Raw genomic sequence first — 6,491 nt, 5'->3', positions numbered from 1 at the left:
TCTTGGTCATGTGATTTCAAGAGGTGGTGTTGCTGTTGATCCTTCTAAGATAGAAGCGGTATCTAAGTGGGAAGCTCCTAAGTCTGTTGCTGAGATTCGAAGTTTCCTTGGTTTGGCTGGTTATTATAGGAAGTTCATCGAGGGATTTTCTAAGTTGGCGTTACCGTTGACGATGTTGACTAGAAAGGGGCAAGCGTTTGTTTGGGACTCAAAATGTGAAGAAGGTTTCCAAGAGTTAAAGAGAAGGTTGACTACTGCTCCTATTCTGATATTACCGAGTTCGTCGGAACCATTTGAAGTTTACTGTGATGCTTCATTGTTGGGTTTGGGTGGTGTGTTGATGCAGAATAAGCAGGTTATAGCTTATGCTTCGAGACAGCTGAGGGTTCATGAGAGGAACTATCCGACACACGATTTAGAGTTGGCAGCTGTGGTATTTGTTCTGAAGTTATGGAGGCATTACTTGTATGGATCAAGATTTGAGGTTTTCAGTGATCATAAAAGTTTAAAGTATTTGTTTGATCAAAAAGAGCTGAATATGAGACAGAGGAGATGGTTAGAATTTCTGAAGGATTATGACTTTGGTTTGAATTACCATCCGGGTAAAGCAAACGTAGTGGCTGATGCATTGAGTCGGAAATCATTGCATATGTCTATGTTAATGGTTAAGGAATTGGATTTAATTGAGCAGTTTAGAGACTTGAGTTTGGTGTGTGAGAGTACTCACAATAGTGTTAAATTGGGAATGTTGAAGTTAACAAGTGGTATTCTGGATGAGATTAGAGAGGGTCAGAAATCCGATGTGCTTTTGGTTGATAAGTTGACTCTAGAGAATCAAGGTCAAGGTGGTGAATTCAGAGTTGATGAGAATGGTGTTTTGAAATTTGGTAATCGGGTGTGTATTCCGGATGTTACCGAACTTAAGAAGAGTATTCTGGAGGAAGGACATCGTAGTGGCTTGAGTATTCATCCTGGAGCTACGAAGATGTATCATGATTTGAAAAAGTTATTTTGGTGGCCGGGATGAAAAGAGAAATTGCGAGTTTTGTTTATTCTTGTTTGACTTGTCAGAAGTCAAAGATTGAGCATCAGAAGCCGTCTGGGCTAATGCAACCGTTGGCTATTCCAGAGTGGAAGTGGGATAGTATCAGTATGGATTTTGTTTCTGGTTTACCGAGGACAAGTAAGAATTTTGAAGCTATTTGGGTGATTGTGGATAGATTGACGAAGTCGGCTCATTTCATTCCGATCAGAATGGACTATCCGTTAGAGAGATTGGCTGAGTTGTATATTGAGAAGATTGTAAGTTTGCATGGTATTCCGTCGAGTATTGTTTCGGACAGAGATCCTAGATTTACATCGAAGTTCTGGGAAGGTTTGCAGAGGGCTTTGGGAACTAAGCTGAGATTGAGTTATGCATATCATCCGCAGACTGATGGTCAGACTGAGAGGACGATTCAGTCACTAGAGGATCTTTTGAGAGCTTGTGTTTTGGAAAAGGGAGGTGCTTGGGATTGTTATCTACCTTTGATTGAGTTTACCTACAACAATAGTTTTCATTCGAGCATTGGTATGGCACCGTTTGAAGCTTTGTATGGTAGGAGATGTCGGACACCTTTATGTTGGTATGAGTCCGGTGAGAGTGCTGTGGTTGGACCGGAGATTGTTCAACAAACTACGGAAAAGATTAAGATGATTCAGGAGAAGATGAGAATTGCTCAGAGTCGTCAGAAGAGTTATCACGACAAGAGAAGGAAGTCACTTGAGTTTCAAGAGGGAGATCATGTGTTTCTTCGTGTTACTCCGATTACTGGTGTTGGTCGAGCTTTGAAGTCGAAGAAGTTGACACCTCGATTTATTGGTCCTTATCAGATTTTGGAGAAGATAGGGGAGGTAGCCTATCGTATCGCTTTACCACCGTCGCTTGCGAATTTGCATGAGGTTTTTCATGTGTCTCAGTTGAGGAGGTACATTCATGATCCGTCGCATGTAGTCCAAGTAGATGATGTACAGGTGAGAGATAACCTGACTGTTGAAACATCACCTATGAGGATCGAGGATCGAGAGTTGAAGCAGTTGCGGGGTAAAGAGATTGCCTTGGTGAAGGTAGCTTGGGGAGGACCAGCAGGTGGCAATGTGACTTGGGAACTGGAGAGTCAGATGAAGGAGTCTTATCCGGAGTTATTCGCTTGAGGTATGTTTTCGAGGACGAAAACTCTTTTAGTGGGGGAGAGTTGTAACACCCCGATAATAATATGATAATTATTTAAATTAAGTTAATAATATATTTATTAATTTAATTAGATAATTGGATTATTATTATTATTATTATTGGAATTATTGAATTATTATTATTATTGGGATAATAATATAAATTGGAAAATATATAAGTGTGAAATAAGGAAAAGAATCCCATTTGGTAAAAAAAAAGTTTTACGTGAAACAGAGAAGCGGCTGAAAGGTGGAAAGTGGAGAAAGGGCAAAGAGGAAGAGCAAGGGCAAAGGTTGGAGAAGAGAAAAGCTTGGAGCTCAAAGATTTACCGGATTAATCAGGTAAGGGGGGTTTATCGTCGTTTAATGGGTATTATGGGTTAGCATGTAATGGGTAGTGATAAATCGTTGAATTGACCCTAATTGGGATTAGGAATGCTGAAAATTGTGATGAATAAGTTGTGTGAAATCTGAAATTGAATCGGTAATTGGATGGGTTGTGATTTTCCGAAAGCGTAGCTTTTTACGGAATTGGAATCGGAGGTCCGGAAGTCCTCCAACGGCGGAAAATGCGGAGAATTCTGCATTCTGCTTCGTGTTAGCGCAGGAACAGCTTTCTGTCTTGCGTTAACCGGTTAACCCAGGGTGTTAACCGGTTAACACTGTTTTGAATTGTGTAAATTTGCTGTTTTGTCTGCGTTAACCGGTTAACCCAGGGTGTTAACCGGTTAACACTGTTGTGTGTTGTGAGAATTGTTGTTCTGTCTGCGTTAACCGGTTAACCCAGGGCGTTAACCGGTTAACACTGTTAAGTTTTGGCAGGAATCGTGTTTTGTGCTGCGTTAACCGGTTAACCCAGGGCGTTAACCGGTTAACACTGTTGCAGAGTGGAAAATTGGTGTTTTAAATGTTGTGTACTTAATTGATGGTTGGCATATGTTGGCGGATGATGTAATAGGGATTATCTCCTTTATGATGTGTTGATCTCGTGTGACCTGAACCTATCCAACTTCACTCGGGTCAAGGCGATGTATTTTTTAGAAATGGATCCTTAGTTTGTGTTTCTTCCTTGACTTGGAAACAACCAGTTGAAATTCTATTAGCAACTTGACTTCTTCTGCCCTTGCCTTGGAAGCTAGAGTGAGACCAACGATCAAGCCTTCATATCATGTCTGGTTGTTAGTGGTGGTGAACTCTAAATGTAAGGATACTTTAACGATCAACCCTATCTCACTTTCCAATACGAGGTTGACAACACTTCTCTTATTATTGGATGACCCATTTATAAACATGTTCTATGTTGTACCCATATGTAAATATTTGAACCTTTAGTGCCTTCCTTGGCTAGAATAAGACGTTGAATTCGAAGATCTCAACATACCATTTTGTCATTTCTCCTATGAGATCAGATATGTGGAAAACCTACTTAAGGGGTAAGTAGGTTAGGACGATGATGACTTATGCCAAAAAGTAACATCGTAACTTTCTTGAGCCTTTTACTAATGCTAACACAGTATATATTTTTTTATCTTTTGGTAGCACGTTTATGACCCTGTCAGCGCTTTAGATATCAAGTATATTGGGATTTGGACAGAGCCCGCTTTTTCGATGAGAATGACACTGACTATTTCAATGGATATTGCTATGTAGAGGAACAAGGTCTCCTCGATCATTGGTCTACATAGGACTGAAGAGGGTAGAAAGGGCTGCTTTTAGTGATTCAAACGCTTATTCGAACTACAAGGTACACTCAGAGTGTGATTCTTTCTTCACCAACCTGTAGAACAACAAAATGTGTTAACATGATCACAAGATGGACCTATTTGGGGTCGTTGGCACCCTATTTAGTTTCATTATCCCTTTCTTCGTAATTGGAGTTTCCATTTTTATCATTGATTCACACTTGTTTTAGTTGACTTTTATGCCTCTCTCTATTAAGTAAAAACCAAAAAGTTTACTTGTTATAACCCCAAAGAGGTATTCTCGGGGTTAAGCCTCATATTATATTATTAGACTCGCCTGAACACGTTGGTGAGGTGATCGTTGTGTTGTTCTTCTTTGTTGAATTTTACGATCATGTCGTCCATGCATACCTATAGTGTTTTTTCGATCTCTTCTTCGATGAACCAAAAATAAGTGATGTTGAAGGCGTAAGATCTTATGGTATAATAGTAATGACTTTTAATACGGAGGAGCAATCTTATGGTATAATAGTAATGACTTTTAATACGGAGGAGCAATCTTATGGTATAATAGTAATGACTTTTAATACGGAGGAGCAAAGAACCTGTAAAGTTAACACATCAATGTTTAAGTTAGTGAAGTCTAAGGCATGTAGTTCGAGAATGAGAATGAGGTCATGCTTGTAATTAGCGAGTGAAAAGGTTTACTTTTTTGACGTGATTGAAATTGTCGATGTCTAACCCTCGTATGACGTGGGAGTCATCCGATCATATTTAACGATATGTGATGCTTGAAATAAAAATTAGATTTTTGTATATTTGATTTTGAAATAAAATTTCATTCTATTCAAAGTTAGAAATGTATGTGTCTCGATTCAGCTTTGAATGACTACTTAAAATCCAAACTAGTCTAATTTAATTAATACAATTTATTTTAGATTGCTTTTTGTATATCCAAATTTACAATTTACAAATTTGGATTGGTAATACTATATAAACATGCGGTAAAATAATAGATTTGATATAGAATATAACATTAGTATATTAAAATGTAATAATATTATAAAATATATATATATATATATATATATATATATATATATATATATATATATAATATTTTAGTTAAGTTAATATTTTTTATTAAAAATATTTAAAACTACCAAAATTAATGTAATATATGATAATTATATAAAGAGTAAAATAAATTAAAATATATAATTTTTGATTTGGTATAATTTTGAAAAATTAATTTTATATTTGTATTTTTAATTTTATGTCTTTATAAAATGGCATAAACCACATTTAATATTATTTAATTTTTTTGCGACTTTTAATCTTTTTAATTGATTTATGATTTTAATTTAAATTAATTTAAATTTAAGAAAAAAATAAATATACATTAACAATGTACAGTCAATCAATAAAGAACGTGTATTCCGTCAAATCACATTTTTATTTTAAAAATACGAATATTATATAATTAAATATTAAAATTTTATTAGATAATAATATAAAACTATTTTACGTGTATAATATACTATTTTTAATCTTTAAATTTAAACACCCTTGACATCGTTTAGAAATCGAAACGCAATCAGAAATTATATCCGAGCCAAAACTTCGATCACTTGTATTAGTTTATCTAATATATATTTTTCTTAAATATATATTTTTCTCATATTTTAATTTTTTAATTGTTTACTCTTTCTATAAAACTCACAAAAATTGGTTGGATGTATATATGAGAATCAAATTTTGACTCTCATAATTGTGTGAATTTTTAATAGTTATTTGTGATTGATTGATTAAAAATGTTGACTCACACAAGTTTTTCTATACAAGATTATTTTTTATTGATTTATTAAAAATATATAAAAAAAATATTATCTTAAGCTTAAATAGATAATATATTTTCTAACACATACACGTAAGATATGGTCAGATTCATTCAATGAGGGCTAAGAAAATGATATTCTCCCCATTAAAAGATAGAAAAAAGAACATATAATTTAAAATAACTTTATAAGATAAATCTATCAACAACAACTATGAATATTTCATCACATTACACTTTACTTTTAAAATTACATTTATTAGAAATGAATAATTTTTTATTGAATAAAAGTGTAAAATTACTTGAACTATCTTTAATCTCTTAAAAAATATTTTATTCATTTAAAAACTATTTCTATAAACTATTTTAAAATTTCTCATTGACGATCAGTGGCATAAAAACCTTTCAATTCTCTCTCTCCTTCACAATTGTGCAAAATTTCAGGTTTTCTCCTTCTTCCTCTCTCTCAAACCATTTATCTACTTCTTCTTTCTCTCGTTTTCGCTCTTAACTGTTTTTTTCACTAACTGTAACATTTTTATTTTTGAAGCTATGGTGGGAGGTGGTGGCAGTAATTCTGATATCTCCTTTGCCGGCACTTTCGCCAGTAGTGCTTTCTCTGCATGTTTCGCTGAGGTACATATATGCATGTCGCTATATATTTATTCCCTTTTCTTTAGGTTTTCATTAGATTGGGAATTCTCTTTACTGTGTAATATGTTTTTGTTATCATCTTGTTGTGTAAAAACTACTATGTAGCA

The sequence above is a fragment of the Lathyrus oleraceus genome, chromosome 4, assembly GCF_024323335.1.
Source record: "Lathyrus oleraceus cultivar Zhongwan6 chromosome 4, CAAS_Psat_ZW6_1.0, whole genome shotgun sequence".
In the NCBI taxonomy this organism is placed as follows: Eukaryota; Viridiplantae; Streptophyta; class Magnoliopsida; order Fabales; family Fabaceae; genus Lathyrus; species Lathyrus oleraceus.
Note: the sequence above shows the minus strand (reverse complement) of the source record.